Source organism: Notamacropus eugenii, chromosome 1 (assembly GCF_028372415.1).
Source record: "Notamacropus eugenii isolate mMacEug1 chromosome 1, mMacEug1.pri_v2, whole genome shotgun sequence".
NCBI classification, from domain to species: Eukaryota; Metazoa; Chordata; class Mammalia; order Diprotodontia; family Macropodidae; genus Notamacropus; species Notamacropus eugenii.
The window spans coordinates 581,162,675-581,184,400 of NC_092872.1; the positions used below are offsets into that span (position 1 = coordinate 581,162,675).

The window sequence follows — 21,726 nt, forward strand, 5'->3', positions numbered from 1 at the left end:
CTCATCAGTCTCTCTTGCATTCTCTTTCCTATCTTTCTCCTATACGCTAGCACAGGCCTGCTTTGCCAATCACCTGGGCAGTGGCAATAGCATGTAATCCAGCCTTTCTTCTTTTACCCTCTGCCTCCTCCACTACATTCATTACACCATTGCTTCCTTGTGCACAGATCTTTCCATCAAAGACTATTGTCATACCTCATAGTAGCATGGAGTTGAACCTGGATTCTTTATTTCTTTGCCAATAGAAGCTCTGTTAGGTTCTGCCAAGCTAAAAGAGACTCATGATATAGGACATCAAGTAATAATTTGGGGGCATGGAGGGAGAATTTAATAACTCATGAAGACAATATTCTAAAGCTCATAAAGTTTGTGATCTTTGTTGATGTAGCCATTCCTATGAAGTCAGACCTTCAAAATAATTATAGGAAATTTTGAAGATTGAATCATTTAACTCCCCTTCTTGGGACTATTCAAGGATTCCTTATTACCTACTAAGAAAACTTTAAACTCCTTATGGGCATTCAAGGCCCCTGAGAATGGGAAAGACATTGGATTTTGAATAAGAGGACCTGGGATCAAATTCTGTTTCTGTCACCTCCTACCTGTGTGATGTCTAAGCCTAGATGTCTAAGATTCCTTCCAGCTCTAAAGCTATGACCCATGTGATGCCTAATAACCAGGCACTACTTTAATTCTTACTATATTTCAGATGATTGCACTCCACATGTGCTGTACTCCAGCAGAACAGAAATGCATGTCATTTCAAATAACATGCCACACGTTGCCCTGCAACGATGTCTGCTCCCTCTGTTCTGAATTCCTGGAATACCTTCCTCTTCCCTATTTCTGTTGAAATCCTGCTCAGCTTTTAAGGCAAAGCACAAATGCTATCTTCTTCATAAATCCTTTCCCTTTAAGTTAGTAGCAGCTGTTTTCCCTTCATAACTCACATAACATTTAATTTGCACTGTTTATGAATTTATGTATCACTTTTCATCATGCATTTCATATGCATCTCATCACCTTACTAAATTGTGAACTCCACTGAGATAAGGACCAAGTCTTTTTTTAGTCATTATATGGCCCCCTACTACCCACTTCAGGTTTCTGAACACAGAAAGTATTTAACAAATATGTGATACTTTGTGACTTAGTTCTTCCTTTCTTATGCATACAGGGTGATGGCATGTCACTGTGTTCATTATCCAGCAAGGGAATTCAGTTAATTGCATGCAATATCTCAGTTGGGCACCAAGTGACATTCTAATTATATTTTCTAGGTGTCCCCTTCCTTACGCTATTGCCAGTTGCCTAGATGCTCTAGGTACCATGCTTTGTGTTTCTTCCTGGCATTAATAGAAGTCTTTATTTCAAGAAAAGAGGAAATTTAAAAAGAGGAAAAAACACAGAATTCAGGTAGCAGTCTTGTGGCATTTGTTCCTGTTGCAAAAGGAAAGTGAGCAAAGAGAGAGAGAGAAAGAATCATCTAGGTCCTAGAAGGAGTATATGTGATCCTTTTCTCATGCCAGAATCATCAGAAATTGGCCCACAGGTCTTTCAGGGAATCATCTTGGGCATAGAGAAAAATAATTCAAAGAGATAAATGAGCAGGGAATATTCTTTCATTCTGCAAATATTTGTTAAATGTTGTTGAAGTTTGAAGACTCCTTTGTAAAAAGAAGAAAAGCAAGACCACAAACAGAAAAACATATACTGGAATGGTCTTGTAAAACTAGGTCAATCACTCTATCTGGAAATATTCTTTTTCCATTAGGAGATTATTTCCTGTAATATTTTGAAATGTTTGTAAATCCATTTGTTTGACTGCTTCAATTCACCCTCATAGACCACAGCCCCTTCACAATTTAGAAGATAATTTTTGAGAGTTATAGTGTATCAGTAACACCCCGACATACCCAGGGGGCTATTATCATGGGTTCTAAAATCTGCATTTATTAAAGGAAAGGCAACTTTTGAGGAGTTCACAATCACTTTAATTACATTCAACATGCAAAAAAGTATAAACAGAGAGATAAAGACCAATAGACAGGGTTCTTACCGCCTGCATCAAAGCAATATTGCCATTCAATTTACATACATCCCTCAATGTAGAGAGTCTTTACATCTGAGCGGTGGTGGGGAGAGGGGAAATGTCTGAACTCATGGCCCCTCAGAGTCTCAACCAGATAATCACAAAATCCTTCTCATAAGTAAACCCAAAAGGTAAAATACTAACCTCCCAGTATATATAATGAAGACTTGGCTCCTGATTGGCTCAGAGTCAGCAGGCAGGAAACTCACATGACTCAGGATTCCTGCCAACCATCAGGGCTCAAAGAGGAATGAACCCTTAGGTGCACACAATCTAACCTGAGCCTGGAAAACAACTCCAAACAAACATCCCAACTTGCTTGGTGCTGCACAGAACCAAGAGAATCATCATCCTTTATTCAGATTGATGGGTTAATTAATCAGCTGAGTGAAATAGCTGAACTAACTACCAAGTGGCACTTTACTTTAGTCCCCATGTTTGGTAGTTCCCCTCCCCTGCTAGTTACCTTGGTGCTATGTGCCATGATTCCTTTCCCTTTATCCAAGCCTCTCCCAAGTTATTAAGACTGGTCCTCAAACAACAAATCAAGTCTGTCACTAGGTTCTTCCTTCTAACCTCTTAATGTTAATGTTAATGACTACAAAAGTCAGTGTTCCGCTGGCATTGTCTATGGCAGCCTAGGATCACCTCCAAATTCTTATAAAGAGGAGAGTAGGACCTCGGTGCAGGGAAACTACTGGAGCATGCAGTGAAATGAGAGAGAGAGAGTGCACATTATATAGATTTTTGGCCTGTATTGGGAGAAATATGCATGTATTTAATCAGCTTCTCATTTCTTGGTGATTTTAGAATGTTGTTTACATTAAGGATCCAAACAGGACCAGATTTATTTTAGTTTTAAAGCACCAAGGAAAAAAAAACTCTCCTATCTCCTTATAGCATAAGGAACACTCTTGCAAGCTTCTGTTTCAATGAAAACTTCTTTGGAATATTTTTCTACTTGCAAACTCCTTTTGCTTCTTCTTTCTGAGATTAACATAGATAAATTTTGCTAATATTTGTGAGGGGCAGGAGAGTGAATCTTGGATAGGTGGGAGCAGTAATAATAAATTGCAAAATTTTTTTAAAAGTTTATAAACCTTGATTTCCTAAATCATCCTGTATTAATTTATAGAAAGTATCCAGTTAATAATATTTTACCAGTTCTCACAATTCAATAAATATATGGAACTGGCTGAATGACAAGACTCAATACATAGTCACTGATGGTTCAGTGACAGCTCAGCAGAAGGTCCCAGAAGAGGGTTTCAGGGATCTTGTGGCAGTTAACATTTCCATCAACGACATGGATGAAAGCAGAGATGGCAGACTCATCAGATTTGTAGATGCTGCAAACCTGGGAGGGCTACCTAACACACTGCATGGCAGAGTTGAGATTCAAAATTATTTTGACAGGCTAGAGCCTCCAGCTGAATGTAATAAGATGGATTCCATATATAATATGGAATATACATTTTACACATAGTTTCAAAAAATCAACCTCACAAATATAGGAAGAGAAAAGCAGAACAAAATAATAACTGAAAAAAAATCTGAGGGGATGGTTAGTGTATTGGTAGTTTATTATGGGTTGGCAATGGACTGTGGAAGCTTAAAAAGCTAAAGCAATCTTGGGCTGTTTCAAAAGATGAGTGATCTTTGGGGCTAATGATATGGTAGTTCTTCTGTGCTCTGCCATAGTCAGATTTCACCTGTTATATTGAGTGTAATTCTTACCACCGCAGTTTAAGAAGCACACTGGAGACTATCTAGAGAAAGGCAACCGGGATGATAAAGGGTTTTAATCCACCTCATATGAGGATCCATTGAAGGAGATAGAGATGCTTAGTATGGGGGAGAAAGCAGAAGATTCAGGGAGATAATAGGAATCTTCAGGTATTTTTAAGGATTTTCAAGTGGAGGTGGTATTAAACGTTCTTTTGGACCCTAAATGTTAGAACTATCTTGAGATAGCAAGATGACACAGTGGATAGATTACTGGACCAGGAGACCAGAAGACCTGAGTTAAAAATCTGCCTCAGACACTTCTTAGCTGTGTGCCCCTGGGCAAGTCACTCATTCTCTGTCTACTTAGTTTCGTCAGTAAAATGGGGACAATAATAGCACCTAACTCTCAGTTCTCGTGAGGACTAGAGGAGGTGATGTTTGTAAAGCATTATTTTGCAAACTGTAAAGCACCATATAAATGCTAAGGAAAAACAAATGGTGGAAGATGAAAAGAGTCAAATTTAGGTTTTATGTCAGGAAATATTCCTGTTAGAGATGGCAAAAAGTAGAATGGTGTGCCTTAGAAAGGAACATATAGCCCTTCTTAGGGGGTATATGTTTGCACCGTAGGTTGTTAGTGAGGATTCCATTAAGGTAAAGGTTTAACTAGATGGTCCCTTCCAATTCTAAAATCCTGGAATTCTATGGCTCTTAAAGTTAAGATAAATTTCCATGTACCTTTCCTTGATGTTGAATGTCACTTGGTACTTTTAAAATTAAATTTTCTAGGGTCCATGTCTCTATTCTATCAGATAGTTTTGACATATTTGGTTTCCTGATTCACCATAAGGAACGAATTAAGCATTGTTCTGTCTAAGGGATGACTAATACTCTCTTGCTCATTGTTTTCTCCTTACCTTTTTGAGATCCTAAATGTTATAAAGCCCACCTTCAAGTCTTATTATCTAGAAGACACCAGAAACTCTTTGGTGTTCTGTCATGACTAGGAAAGCAACTGGGCATCTTCTTTGCCTTTGCTTAACTGTGGTAGCAAACTTTTCTGCTCTTCCCATAGCCCTGGATTTGCATAACCATAATGAGCTTTGAGATTTGCAAATAAATTTACAGAAGAATTTTACTCAAAAAATATAATTTACATATTTTAATTGACAATATTGTGTTACACTATTGGACTTCTGATTTAAGCTCTTAGGTTTTTTTATTAGCATCATATATCATTTCCCAAGCCAGACTCTCTCAGTATGTAAGCGGCTTAGTACAAGTAAATATGTCTCTTTTGAAAGTTGTATTCATTTTCACAGAGGGATACTATAAACTGAGATAATCTTGTTTGATAATACCAAAAATAATACAGCAAAGACTTAGGAGATAACTCTAAGCAAAATCTAATGTTATAATTAGTATTTAAAATTTTCCAAAATTTCTTGTCCTGGAAGTCCCAGTCTCTCACCCTCTCCTAACCTATATTGAGTATTGAATTATGCTTAATTATTTATTGAACTATAATTAATTCTTTTAAAGGAGCTATGATCTTTTTAGTATGGGAATTTTCTCCATCGGTACAGGCCACAACTCATCCTTTAGTACAGCTCACATATTTTTGTCCTTTGTGATTCTGTCTTCCACAGAAGATCTATCTAACATGATGGAGGCCTCCTTCTTCAATTTTTTACATTTCATACCTATTAGTACAGAATTTGGGCTCTTTCTCTGTTATCCTCTGCTAGTAACCTGCTTCCTTCTCCACACATACGTTTCCTCCATTATGTCCCCTATATCACTTCTTGAATGTAGTTCATCACTGGAAATATGCTACAGCCTACTTGAACATAGGCAGCTAGGTGGTGCAGTGGATAGAAGGCTGGGCCTGGAGTCTGGAAGACTCATCTTCCTACGTTCAAATCCAGACTCAGAAACCTACTAGCTGTGTGACCCTGGGCAAGTCACTTACCCTCCTTGATATCATTTTCCTTGTCTGTAAAATGAGCTGAAGAAGGAAATGGCAAACCATTCCAGTATCTTTGCCAAGAAAGCCCCAAATGGGGCCACAAAGAGTGAGAAATGACTGGACAACAACTTGTACCCGTCATGCTTTTCTCAATTGTTCTTTGTCTCCTAAAAATGTGATTCTGCAGAAATGATGACGTTCCAAGACTTGAAAACATAAATCATTGATAGGAGATAGGTTCATGTTAAAAAGAAAATCTGGCTTTTTGTGCTGGGAATGTATGTGTATCCATACACCCATATACACATACACAAACATACATAATTGTATATGTACTATACATATATATATCTGTATATATACAGATTCATATATATGCATGTATAATATATTGATAAATCAATATTATATTTTTTCACCTACGTATTTTTCCTTATATATATTAATAGACTGATCTCTTTTGAGTACTAAATTTAATTGATGGGACATGATGGGATGGGATGTCCTAGAGTGCCCTGGGGTTTGTCACAGTCAGAAAAATATCATCTATAAGCAAAAGCATCTTGAACATCTAGGTAAATTCTCCTCCCATCGGAGGACATCCCTCATGACAGTTTCAAACACATTTGGCCAACCTATACCTCCCTATGTCATGTCTCACTTGACAATAGTCAGAGGGTCATTAAAAAAGAGTCATCTCTGTGGTTACATTGATTAAATAATTTTAATACTTAACAAATGCCTTGGATCACTTTATCAGAGGTAAAGTGCTAGAAGAGATCGTCTCATCCACCGTCCTCATTTTACAGATGATTACAACTCATATGGCTGAAGGTTACAGATGTCAAGTGACTTTTCCAATGCTGCACAAGTTATATACTGGCAGTCAGATTTTGAACTCAGATCCTTTGACTTCAAGTCCTTTTCCATTGTTCCTCATGCCTAAGAGATTAATTAGTAGAAGATAACTTGTAAGAAAACATTATTCTCTACTAAGACAAACTTTTCTTTTTAAAATAACATTCAAAACTGCATTTTTTAGTTCTTGTAAAAAGATGCCTGTTATATTACGCAGACTACATAGTTATCTGCCACTTCCTTTTGGTCAGCCTTGGATTTTTCTCTTTAATTTGGCCTCAAATGCCTCAGAACTGGAGGTCTGCTCCTGACTATTTTTGCTCACCAGGGCAGGACAAGCCTTTTGCATTATTTTCTCTCAATTAAACAAGCTGCATAATGTCACTGTAGCTCTGGAATCAGTGGGGAGGCATTTTTAACAGTCACTTTTCTCATCTAATCACATCCAAAACCATCTCCTGGACATCTTCAGGCTCACTTTTTCAACACTTATGACCTGAAAATGAAACACCTGTTGTTAACAAGGAGGTTGCTGTCAAATCCTCAGCTTGGCTAAGCCAAGTGGAAAAGAGAATGGACAAGAAGAGCATGCATACCTCCACTGCTTCTTCCCCTTTTTTTCTGCTGACCCATGAATTCCTCTGAACTCTTCTTTCAATTTTCACCATATTACTTTCATAAAAACAAAATAGGTAAAGGAGGAAGAGACATTTAAGAAGGTGGATGTGGAATGCATAGACATGTCACTTTGAGGCGGGGGGAATAAATGAATATATCTTTTGATGAATAAGAACTTGAGACCTTGCCTAGCCCATAGTAGGTGGAAGAAACAGATAAATAATCTATGCCTAAATAAAATAAATCAGCCACACCTGATTATCCAATTAATTATCAGGTTAATTTGATTAAGGAAACATTTAATTTGGATGTTTTGGTTTGTAGAAAACGTTTTCACTCAGTATCAGCGTGTTTTGGAATACTATGAGAAGAGGTAATGGTTCAGAGAATTTTCTGAAAGTTATAATTCATTTTGCCTATCACACCTCATAGAAGGAAAATATTGGTCTCAGTGCCTTATAATAGATAATTTTGTATGTAAGTACTTGTATCCCAAGGCTATCTGGTTCCTAGGGTGACAATATATTGCCATTTAGTTATATGATGAGAAGCAACATTTTTATAACTCTTAAAGATTTTCCAAGTGCTTTACGTATATTGTTATCTCATTTGATCCTCAAAACTCTGCAAAGCTGATGCTATTATTACTATAAGCCCCATTTTACAGGAAATTGAGGCTGAGAAAGGATTAATGATTTCCCTGCATGGTCACCCAGCTACAAAATATTGGAGACAGACTTTTAGGTCACATCCAACTAAACTGAAGTCCAGTATGGAAGTAGGATGATGTCGTCTAGTGGTTCTTACACTTTTTTATCTCAGGATCCCTTTATATTATTAAGAAAGGACTCTCTTCCCAAAGAGCTTTAGCTTATATGGTTTATATCTATTAATGTTTACCATATTTGAAATTAAAACATCCTAATATTATTATGAAAATAGTTTTGATTTTGTGGATCCCTGACAGGGGGCTAAGGGATGTTCAGCGTTCTCCACACCATACTAGTGGATAGTGATCATCTTTGGGGTCAGGATGACCTGGATCCTTCATCTGACATATACTGGCAACTCTTTGAAACTATATTTTACAGCCTGTGAAAGTAGTTTCCACAAGAGTTAAGCCTACATTTGTGGAACTGTAGCAGATGAGAGGGAAGACCATACAACTGTATCTGTCTTGCAAATATAAACCATCAATTATTCAGAAATTATGATGTGTCTAATGGTCTAACATTTCTAATCAGCAAGGTACTGCAGTCTTGTTTTCCTGTCCAGAGGAAGTTCTCAAACCACTAAATAAGAAGATGCACATGAATGTCTTCTTTGGTTTGGCTGAGGGGAGCAAGGGTATGAAAGAGCAGAGCAAAGATGAATTTTACAAGCAGAAGCTATTTTCAGCATTTCTTCCTGGTTCTTGCTTCCAATCATCCATGAATAAAAAACTGCAATCTTCCTTTTAAAAGCCTGGAAAGGAAAAACCAAAGGTAGTGGTCCATGACCAATGAGCCATTGCACACGATGAGTCATGAAAGACTGAAAGCTTCTGTGGCTGGCACCCAGAAACTCTCCCCCCGCTGCCTTTCATTCCCTTTGTATTAGAATTATCCTTTGTCACCCAGGGAAAGAGGTGATTTCATATCCAGACTCTAATCCTAAGTGCTAACCAGTTTGGCACTCAGACCTCACCCTTGAGTACCCTGCATCAAGCCTTCCCACCATTAGGCCAATTTCTACACAGATGGCATTCTTTTCTCCAGAGGGACAAGTGGGTTCGAGCAACAGAGAATTGGCATTTGCAGTTTGAGGCATCTAATGAGAGGAACATGTGGAGGGAAAGCTTTAGTGCACTTATCCACACTACATTTGGCATAGGCCATTATTTTTAGGCCTTCATTTCCATGAATAGTAAATTCACTTAAGCATTTATACATATGGATTAAAAACTCAATAGCTTTTCCGGATTAACTTCTGCCATTTTAGCTGTGTTAGTAGAACAGCTAGCTTATGAGAAAAACAATAAAAAAACATTTATTTACCAAAATACTTAACATATCATCTTAGTAGCATTCATTTATTTCCTTCCAGAGGTATCTCATGTCCTCTTGAAATATCATTTCTGTAAAAAGTGTCCAGTGGCTATGATTTTCAGATTTGTTTTAGAACAAGGATGGTACTCACCTTTGCCATCCTTCTAATAGTTTGTCAGTAACATCAGTAGCTGCATTTCTCACTCCCCAGGTTTACTTAAAGGATTCTGTATCAAGTGGCCCTGCCATTGCCCCTAAGTGATCTCAAATTTGGGAGGAAACTGGAAAAAAACTTGAACTAATCAAATATCTTTGAACCTTTGCCCTGAAATATCTAGGAGTCCGCTGTCCTAGGCAATGGAAGGAGAAAAAAATTGGACAAAGACAAGCAGGTGGAGAATGAGAGAGAAAAGGGGGCCTTGTAACCTCTGTCTCTGGTGTTCTAAGATGCCTGCCCTTGACGCAGAACAATAGATCTTAACTTTTTGTGTGTGCCATGAACCATGGCAGTTTGGTGAAGCCTATGAACCCTATCTCAGAATGTTTTTAAATGAATAAAATATAATATTTAGGATTATATAAGAAGCCAATTATATTGAAATAGTCATCAAAATATATTTCTTAAACTAAAAGATCCCCATGTTAAGAATTCTTGCTTCAGCAAAACGTTTTACAAGTTTCTACAAATGGATATAAGAAAATTAGAATCTTGAGTAAAGTACATGATTCTCATTTCATTTTGCTCTGGGGACATCTCTTAAAATTTTTCCAAAGCTCTAGTAGACATTCCTTATGGAGGGCTCAGCTTAGCTCATCTGCTTTGTAAATGGCGGATGAGTTTATGAGGCATTTATCTGCATGTACTATTTGATCTTTCTTTTAAGTGAAATGATCAACCCAATAACAGAAGGTATAGTAAGATGTTTTTCATGTGTGAGACCAGGACCTGGTTCTTGGTTACCTTTTCCCCATCGCCCGCCTTTGAACATAGGATATATCTTATAAAATTGCTTCATTAAAAACTATTTTCTCTAGAAAACAGTGTTTTGAAAATTGGGACACTACATTTCAAAATTTCTTATTTAGTGTTCAGATATACCTGAGGTTACCCAACCAACAAATTTGTGTGCATGAATTTATATGAGCCTTCCTAGACAATCGTGATTGGGACCCATATTTAATACCCAATTCCACGGTTAATTTTCTTGAGTTGTCTACTAATCCAAGGCCCACATAGTTTATTATGGTGGCCTTGATGGAAAATGTTATGTTGGCAGAGTGGTGGTTTGGGTTTTGGAGTTAAGAAGATAAAAGGCAAGGATTTTAACCTTTTAAACTGTGAAAATATTACTCTGAAATAATCATTTATAAATTCAAAATATCAAGTCAAGAGAGGTACAGCCACAATAGAAAGGATGAAAAAGTAGATTGGGTTCAGATCTCTCCCTTAAGCCCAGATAAATCCAACTGTTGACTGAACTTTAAAGAGACTTCAAGTTCAATCTGAAGTACTTCTACAGGGAGGTGGGAAGGAGGCCTTTTTTTCTCCCAATTTATTAATTTATTTATTTTCAGTTTTCAACAATCACCTCCATGAGTTCTCAATTTTCTCCTCCTCTTTCCCCCTCCTTCCCCAAGATGGCATGCATCTTATATGGGTTCTATACATACATTCCTATTAAACACATTTTAACGTTAGTCATACTGCGTAAGAGAATTAAAACAAGTAGGAGAAACCATAAGAAAAAGAAAACAGAGGCAAGGGGGGGGGCGGGAAATAGTCTGCTTCATTCTGCGTCCTTACTCCATAGTTCTTTCTCTGGATGTGGATGGCATTGTGCCTCATGAGTCCTTTGGAAACGTTTTAGGTCCTTGCATCGTTGTGAATGGCTAAGTCTATCAAAAATAGTCCTTGTACACTGTCATTGTTACTGCATATAATGTTCTCCTGGTTCTGTTCATTTCACTCAGTATCCATTCATATAGGTATTTCCAGGTTTTTCTGAAGTCTGCCTGTTCTTCATTTCTTATAGGACGATAGTATTCAATTACATTCATATACCACAACTTGTTCAGTCATTCCCCAATTGATGGGCATCTCCTCAGTTTCCAGTTCTTGGCCACCACAAAAAAAGTTGCTATAAATATTTTTGTACCTGTGGGTCCTTTTCCCATTTTTACGATCTCTTCGGGATGCATCCCTAGAAGTGGGCATTGCTGGGTCAAAGTGTAAGCCCATTTTTATAGCCCTTTGGGCATAGTTCCAAAGTGTTCTCCAGAATGGTTGGATCAGCTCACAGCTTCACCAACAATGACTTAGTGTTCCAACTCTCCCATATCTTCTCCAACATTTATCATTTTCCTGTTTTTTCATGTTAGCCAATCTGATAGGTGCGATGCAGTATCTCAGAGTTGGTTTTGTCTCTAATCAATAGTGTTTTAGAGCATTTTTCATATAACTATAGATAGTTTTAATTTCTTCCTCTGAAAACTTCCTGTTCATATCCTTTGATCATTTATCAATTGGAGAAGGAGGAGGCCTTTCTTAAAGAAAAATGGCTATGTACCCCAAACCCCTATATCCCCCATTAAATACAAATCTGCCTTTTCTCTTCTGTTCCTAATTCCTTCTGGTCAGCTTTGGCAATCAATGGACATGATGACCTCAACATGAGGAGGAGAATCATAAAATTAGTAGAGTCATAGTAGCACAGAGCTGGAAGGGATTTCAGAAGCTGTCTAGCTCAACCCCTTTATTTTATATATAGGGAAACTGAGGGTGAGGGAAGTGAAGTGATTTGCCCAAGGTCACACAGGTAGTAAACACTGGAGGCAGGAGTTTAACCTGGGACCTCTAACTCCAAAGACAGTGCTTTCACCCTGTACCATGATACCTGTATACCATGGATCTTTAGGGAGACAAATATTGCAACTCCCTCATTTCATAGGTAAAGTAACTAGATTCAGAAAAATGACATACTAGTCTAAGGTCACACAGATAATTAGAAGCAGAGATGTTATCAGATAGTTTGACCACCAGCCCAGTGTCCATTTGGTATGCCATGTTACCTTTCCTTAAGATCTACAGTTAAGCCTCTAGTTCAAAGTGTCCTGTTTTTATTTTTTATAAAAAGCTGTGAAAAATAAAAGCAAAAATTTTCCTTGATGTTTTCCCTTCATACTTTAATTGCCAAACAAAAACCATCCTGATAGTTTTTTTTAGAGAAAAATTATACACAGTAAAGTTACCTCTAAGGAGAGATACATTTCTTAAATCATCATTTTGTTCTGTCATCACCACTATTGTCTTGGGAAGTACAGCCAGATCTGGCCAAATAGGAATCATAACTTTAGAGCTTTAAGATAAAGGATCATAGATTTAGAAGTAATCAAATCCTCATTTTACAAATGAGGAACCAAGGCCTAGAAAGATCAAGTGATGTACTCATGTTTCACAGCTAGTAAGTGACAGAGACAAAATTTGAGTTCAGATTCTCCGGTTACCACACTGCTTTCAGAACTGTTTTAGAGATGGTACTATTTTAGAGGTATTTGGGAATCATTTTTTCACTTATTTTAGGGAGAAAAATCCAAAAGAATGGGGATTATAAATACTATTATTAACCAAAGACCGCTAAGTATGTATTAGTAACTACAGCCCCGTATGCTTACTTTCACCTCTATGTGTGAATGATCAAAAGCCTTCTTGATGAAAACATGAGAAGTAGGAAGGTTTTCACAGATGATTCTCTCCATCATATTGTTCTATAATGTGTCCTCTCATTGGTGATCATGCACATAGGCATTCCTTATTACAGAGAATAGGAAGGCAGGAAACAAAGGGAATGCTGCCAAACACCAATAATCTATCATTAGACTGCTTTTCTCCTGTTCCTCTTGCCCCATACCTGATACATAGTATTCTCCTGGGCACACACACACACACACGTGTAATAAGTAATAATTAATATCACTTAATTAATTTTACTATAATTAATAGTAATAAGTAATAAGTAATGCTCTACTGTAGAACTTACTGTCCAGAGTGGATGCCTCTATGGAGGAAAAGTCCCATATACCAGCTGCTGTAGAAGCCTGAAATTCATACTGCACCCAGTAAATGATCAAGAAATCCAATGATAAAACTGAAATAAGTTAATTCCTCCATCTTAGAATTGAGGAACAAATAAGCAAGATTTCTGTGGGCAATAGGAAAGGGGGTCACATGAGGAAGACAACCCCCAGTGCAGACAAGGAGGCCAATAGTTTCCTTGCTCAAGTATGGCCAGGCCAGAAACGTGTAGCCTGCAAGGCTTTGTATCCCAAGTAAGCAAGACTGGAGAATTCCCCTGAGAAAACCCCAGGGTTGTCAGAAGATCCAAGGGTTGGGATATTAGAAACTCTAGGTGTAGAAATAACCACTGCTGGTTGGCAGTACTCAGAAAAGACAAGAACATCCCAGGTCTAGAGACTCTAACATTATTACACTTTTCCCTGAAATGCCATAGAGCATCCTGAAAATCTAGCACTCAGAACCTCAGTGATCCAAGATAACCTAACCTTGGGAAGTTGGCACAGAAACTCATGTGTGAGGATGAGACCAAGCAAGATTGCTCACCCTTCCCAAAATGTATAGCAGAGGGCAGAGTCCAAATTCAGTAATTAAATCTGAAAGTATGAGTAAACCAAACAAGACTCCAATTAATGTAATTACTATAAATAAGTATCACAGATCTAGGGAGTCCTCCAAGGAGAGACTATCTCCATAACAACTGCAAGCAGAGACTCAAAGGGAAAAAAAAGTTATTTTCATCAAAAATTGCATGCATAGAAGAAATTAATCAGGAAATTCTTTTTAAAAAATGAAATAAAAGTCCTAGGGCAAAGAATTAGAAGGAGAATAAAAAGCTTAGAAAGGAAAGGGGAAAACATTTTCTAAGATGGACTTCCTTAAAGCATACATGCACACACATATGCACACACACATGCATGCATGCCTGCACACTGATACACATTAATATAGCAGTTACAATGTTACTACTACTTTGGTAGTATTCCCCTTGTTTCTTTCTAAACTGTGCTCAGGGCTTTACAATTATTATCTCATTTGGTCCTCATAACAATCCTGGGAAATAGATGCTATTATTATGTTCATTTTAAAGAGAGGAAAGTGAGACAAAGGTTAAGTGACTTGCCCAAGGTCATACATTTAGTAAAAGTCAGAGGTCAGATTTGAACTTCAGTATTCCTGACTCTAGGCCAAGTGCTGTCTTCACTGACTCACCTAGTAACTTCTGACTCCATGAGATATCAAAAAATATTTAAACAAAATCAAAAGATTAAAATTGAAATAAATATAAGCTGTTTGATGTTAAAAAAAAAAACACAACTAAACTGAAAAACAGATCAGGAAGAGATAACTTAAGAATCTTCAGAATCCTTGAAATGGATGATTTTTTTTTAAACCTGGATACTATATTTCAAGAAATCATGAACCAAAAAGCCCTGATCTATAAAAACTGGAGGAGAAAATAATCTTCCTCTTACGAGGAATCCCCAAGGGAAAGTTATGGGAATATTATAGCCAAAATCTTGAGCTCCCACATCAAAGGAAGGAAGAAAGAAGGAAATAAAGTACCAAGAAAACAATATTAGTATAACGTAAGACCTTACAGCTTCTAATAAAAATAAGAGGAAATCTTAGAGTGTAAAATCCTAAAAAGCAAAAGATATATTTTTACAACCTGTTTCAACACACACACAAAGCTGAGCATGCACACACACAGATGGAACCTATTTTGACCCTGCAAAGCTAAATACAATCCTTCAGGGGAAACAAGGTATCTTCAATTGAATAGAGTACTTGCAAGCATTTTTGATGAAAAAAACAGAGCTGAGTGGGAACTTGGTAATGCAAATACCAGAGTCAGAAGAAAACTAGGAAGGTAAATTACTATGAGCGCTTGGAAAGGGATAGAAGATGATATAATGCTAACTTTCTAATAGGAGGAGAGGAGACAGATTTTCTTTCAGACTCTTCAGGAAGAAAGAGGTGGTGGGAACAAGCATCAGGTGGATTTCTCTCTTATCTGAAATGTACAAAGGAGGGTGAACACACACAACTGAATCTAGAAATATAACATACTCAACAGAAAAAGAAGCATGAATGGGGAAGGGAAGTAGGATTAAGAGAGAGGATAACTTGGTAAAAGGAAGAAAACAAACTTCCAGAATATTAAAAGAGATTTAAAGGGAGAGAGGGAAGAAAAACAAAAGAACTAGGATTTAATTAAATGCCTTCCATTCCCTTTATGGTAGCTGGAGAATGGCTGAACACATATGATATATTGTAATAGAAAGGACTCCGACATACACAGGAGAGCCTGCTGTACAGGTTCTTGATCTACTACAGTCACTTTGATCAAGCACATGTATCATTCACTTAGATCAGGAAAGAAGTCAGCACCCTAAACTTAAGGGAAAATACAAACAGAAAGACCAACAGACAGGACTTCCAACTGTCTGACCATAAGCAACACATACATCACAGATCAACAGACAGATCCAACTGTCTGACCATTACATACATGCATAGTTACCAGAGAGAGAAGCACCAACATGTGGGTTTTCAAAATTGGGGGGCTCCTTAGCTGCCACTCAGAGTCTCTACTGGCCAAACAAACACTTCCAATGAGTAAGCGCCACAACAAAACCTCATCTCAGAATGTGTGTATGTATGTATGTATGTATGTGTGTACATATATGTGTGCATACATACATGCATAGGCTTGACAACCCTTGAGAACCAGTGCCTCATTAGAAATTAACAAAAGATATGGGCCTTCCTAAGAAAAAAATCTCCCCTAATCAAGCTTTGCTTAATGGGCAGGCCCATTAATGGGTGGGGAAGATCTTTAACTCCCTAATTAATATTACATATATGAATCTAATGGAATATTATTTCCCAATAACAAATGGCAAAGGAGATGATTTCAAGAATTCTGAGATTTATGTGAACTGAATATATGTTACAGGTGAGTTTTGAACTCAGACCTTCCTGGTTCTGGAGTCAGTTCTCCATCCATTGCATTATCACACTGCTTGCTTCTCAGTACTGAAAAAAGTAACTTATCAAATAATCTGTGTTCTAAATGTCTCATAAATTCTGTGCTTTTACAAAACACCAGTTTCAATTTCAAGAAAAAGAATGTTTTCCAGCATCCTTAAACACTGGAAAAATTTTTTTTATTAAAACAAATATATTTAGAAGTCTTTTCAGATACATACCGTAGTTGAGAAAATGAGCTGATCCAAGCAATGCTAGAGCTAAATGGACTCCAAGACAGACTTGTTTGCCCAAGTTCCAGACTGTTTCATGATTGTGTGTCGAGTTAATGAGAGTGATATAAATGTGAATTAGACCAATAGGACTTTGCCCCATCCCCCACAAAAAATCAGAGCTAGAATTGTAGGTTGTTGTTCCATTAATATCAACATAACTTATTTGCAATTATAATCTGTTATTAGACTGATGTTTAATAAATAAATATGTGGGAGGCAGAGGTTCCCTGGTGAGGAGAAGGGAGGTTGTAAGTGGGAAAACACAGTCCTTTATTGACCCCAGCAGTGTCTAGTTTCCAAATCCTTTGATTTGCTGTACTTTGCATTGTTGAGGGGGCCATAGGCCATCATTCCATCTCTGCAGTGAGAAGCAGTGACTCTGTTAAGTTATCCCCACTTTCCCAACAGACACTCAGACTTTTAGCTGACTGATTATATGATTTTTATGAGGGACAGTTTTGTGTCTCTAAAGTAGTTATGGTCCTTATAAATGAACCCAGCTGGCCTAGTGCTTTGGAATAGATCCTAGTAATCTGAACTTATAGTGACCTTGTTTTCTAACCCCAAAGCAGAAAACAATTTGATAAAGGCTAGACTTTGCAAGGCCTCCTTAAAAGCTTAACTCCTCTTCTTAGAATCCAGGACAGATGGTTCCCTTATTTATATCTATGCTTGTTTTCTAAATCATTTTCACTAGATGCTGAATAAAATGCTCAAACTCTTTGATCTTTTTTTTTTTTTAATTTTACATCACGGTTGGCTTTTGACTATTTATTTTGAATGACCAAAAAATCTTTCTATTTCTTTTTAAGGAAAACATACTTTCCACATTGCAATCTGTTACAATAATAGCTATTTAAACACTTTCATTGAGTTTTATCCACTAACAACTCCTTTACTTGAGCTCTAAAAATTCTGAGCTAGGACTAAGGGCATGCTAGAAGGCAGAGGAAAACTGTCTGCCAATAGTACAGAGGTGGACTGAGATCAGGGTCATATTCTCAGGGAGTTCAGGCAAGAGTAATAACTGATAATGTTCTTTCTTTTCCCCATCCTTTCTCATCTCCTGATCTAAAGAGCTACTTATTATTCCTCTCTCTTAACCCTTTTAGTCTTTTCTTTTTCTCTCCTCTTTTAGCTCCATTATCTTGCCTTTAACAACTCTCACTAAAAATTATACTCCTTAAATTTCTTTTTCTCTTCAGTCCCCTTCTACCTCAAACTCACAGAAAGAAGAAAATGATTGTTGTTTTAAAAGTGAAATGACAAACTATAGAAAATCTTTTCTCTTAAATACCCAACATGACTTCTTAGCCAAAATATCATACTGTGTTTGGATATATTTTTATGACTCAGTTTTTTCTTCAGATTCATTTTTATCTTTTAATCTATTTACATTATAATAAATAATAATAATAATAGCTTGCTATTTTATAGCACTTATAAAGTATTTGCAAAATACTTTACCTTTATTGTCATTTTTATCCTCACAATAAAATTGTGAGATGGGTGCTACAAATTAATTAATAATTTACTACCATGTAACAGGTTAGAAAACCAAAGCTCTGAGAGGCCAAATGATATTTTGTACTGAAACAGTATATTAATTTCAGAGATAAAATTAGAAACTAACCTTCCAGACCTTGTCTAACTGCTATAAAACATCAAGTCAACAACCATTTATTAAGTACTTACTGTGTTAAAGAAACACAAGATGGTTCTCACCTTCAAGGAACTCACAATCTGTTGAAGGAGATAACTTTTGAATAACTATGTTCAAGAAAATGTATATGTATATACATCTATATACATGTGTGTATACATGTGTGTATATATGTATACATACATGTGGATAGATATATAGATGACCAATTAGACATAATCATAGAGGGAAGCTTCTTTCTAGCATAGGTATACTTAAGAGAATCCTAGAGAATGAACTAAAAAACGAGTTGAAATAATTTCCAACTTTAGCCAAGTTGCAGGACACAAAATAAACCCATATAAATCATTCGCATTTCTATATATCACCAATAAAGTCCAGAAGCAAAATATAGAAAGAGAAATTCCATTTAAATAACTGTAGACAATATAAAATACTTGAGAATCTACCTGCCAAAACAAACCCAGGACCTATATGAACACAATTACAAAACACTCTTCACACAAATAAAGCTGGATTTACAAAATTGAAAAAAAAATTAATTGCTCAGGGCAGACTGAGCCAATCAACAAAAATGACAATTCTTCCTAAATTAATTTACAAAATTGTCATACCTATCAAGCTACCAAAATCATTTTATAGAGCTAGCAAAAAATAATAAGAAAATTCATCTAGAAGAACAAAAGGTTAAGAATAGCAAGCGAATTAATGGGTATAGCAAAGAACCTTAGATGTCTTCTAATCTAATCACCTCATTTTATAGAAGAAACTGAAACCTAGTAAGGTTAAATTATTTACTGAAGCTCACACAGGTAGTGATTGGCAGGTCTGACATTTAAATATAGTTCAAATCCAACCTTTCCTGCCTTTTCCACTGTACCATAAAGTTTTGTGTCCCAGAATTATAATAGTTTTATTATATATCAGTGCTCTTTCCCTTGTTACCATCACTTATTGTCCTCTCATTCCTATTCACCCTTGCCACATATTTCCCCAAACTCCAACTCTGGTCTCCCTTAGAATCCTATTGAAACCCCTTTCTGTTTTCAATGACTTTCCCTTTATTTTAGCCTTTTTATATTAGTCTTTCTCGTCTTCTGCCACTGGCTTCCTCTAAAGACACCATCCACTCTAGTACAGGATAGACCATTTCTGTCACCTGCACACTGGATTCAGAGGAGATGGAGGCCTACTCTTTGCTATTTGCTTTGATCCCCAGACCCTTTCTCTCTTATACAATCACTCAGCACCCTCTCCTCCTTGAAGTTTGCTATTCTGTCTAATTATGCCCAATTCAAATCCTGGTGGCACTTATTTGCTAACCTTGAGATCATTTGCCCCTCTTTCTTTAGTGTTTTAATACTTGGTTTCCAATTTTCTTTACTTCAGTTTCTTAGGGGATATGTGTGTGTGTATAATACATACATGTATATATACACACGTGTACACATGCACATGTATGCATTCACACACATGTATGTATGCATATATAAACACATGTATATAGTACATATTTATACATGTATATATATCACATATATTTCATATATGTGTGAGACATGAATATATGACCAGATAATGTCCCTCAAAAACACCAACCTTATAGTTCATTAACCTTCCCAATGCCCATGACCTTCAACTTCACTCCATCTTAGCAATCAGAGGGATAGCTGCTATACTCTTGATCTTACAATCATCTCTTAAGTGGTCTCCTTCCTTGATCAAGCACTCTGAAGTTTTTCTGTGTGACCCTAACTTTCTCATGTTTCTATCCGCCTTGTACCTCATTTCTAAATCTCACCCTGACCTCCAGTCCCTTCCTTTCTCAAACTAGCATCCCCCTTGCTCTGCTTTTACTTTCCTGTCTTGCTAACATCAACAGTATAATCGGTTAAATGACAGGCTTTCCTCTATGGTAGGTCCTCTTTCTCCTCATCCTATCACCCCCATTGTCTTCCTTATCCACTCCCCCTTGCATGTTGGTGAACAGAATTCCAAGAAGTCACACAACTGTGTTGATTGAGTCCTCAGCACTTTATTTTTAAATAATATCAAAAACAGTGAAGATGCGATTGATTCTTGCCTCTTACAATGGCCATAATTGCTGTTCCAAACTTACATGTTTCTCTCCTTAAGCCTCCCTTTTACATCATCATCATATGCTACTTTCTCTCAATGAAAACATAACTTATCTTCTTGCCAAGGACAACTCTTCAACCTGTGCCCTTGATCCATTCCCCAATCATGTCCTCAGACAGCTTGACCCACAATCATCCCCATATTTTTTCTCTAGTTTTCAGTCTCTTCCTGTCTATTGGCTTCTTCTCTGCTGCTTACAAACCTGCCTCCATATTCTACATTAAAACAAAAAAACCAAACAAACACTTGGACCTATAATCTAAACATATCATCCCATATATGTCCTCCCTCTCACATCAGAATGACTAGGAAAAGTAGTTTTAAGTAATTGTCTTCACTTCTTATCCTGACAGTCAGTATGCTATTGGGGAAAAACAGCTGGTTTTAAGAAAGAGGACTTCGCTGTTAATCCCAGGTCTATTGCTCGCTTCTTGTACTACCTTGAGCAAATCACTTAAATTCCATTTTCCTCAATTTTCTCATCTGTAAAATGAGAATGTTGCCTCCTTTAAGAGTCAGCTCAGTTTTGCTTTTTGCAGAAGGCTTATATTGTTCCCTCCAATTACTAGTTGACTGACCTCTCCAGGATATTGCTCTGTGTTGGCTTATGGGTATCTGTATTTACTTCTCTGTGTCTGTGTCCTAACTGTGTAAGCATGTTGAGGAAACAGGCAGTTCTGTTTTTGTCTTTGTGTCACTCCAACCAAGCACATCCCCAGATATGTAGTAGTCCCTTAATAAGTGCTTATTCAAAGGATAGATTGAATTCATTAACCAATTGATCTGTATATCTGAATATCCAGCAAAGAGACAAAAGCAGTTGATGATGACAGAATCCGAATATTATGAGCTGTACCACAAATCTGGCTTTCCCTGTAATGGTTAGATCTTTCCTCACTTGAGTTGGGACACTGTGTTAGTCTAGAACTGCAGAGAGGAGGAAAAGGAAACAAATAGCTTTTTAAGCACTCACTATATGCCAGGCAAATTGCTAAGTACTTTACGGATATTATCTCATTTGATCCTTACCACAGTCCAATAAAGGAGATGCTCATATGATCCCTGTTTAATAGCTAAGGAAACTGAGACAGAGAGAAGTTAAGTGACTTGACTTGCCCAGGGTTGTTAGGAAGTGTCTGAGGTCACTTTCAAGGTCATTTCTTCCTGACTCTGGCCCAGGACTCACTTTATGACCATTTCCCTTCCTCCTTCTGATCAACCTACATGAGAGATACCAAAAACATAAACACAGAGAGTTTTAAAAAGGAATTTTTGAGTGAGGAATTTGGGT

At 37.0% G+C, this 21,726-nt stretch overlaps 1 protein-coding gene across 3 annotated transcripts in view; it reads left to right on the plus strand.

Annotated features, from left to right (window-relative positions):
• PLCB1 (phospholipase C beta 1) overlaps positions 1-21,726 on the plus strand; it is an 891,415-nt gene that overhangs the window by 546,464 nt on the left and 323,225 nt on the right. The gene's annotated exons all lie outside the window — the stretch shown is intronic.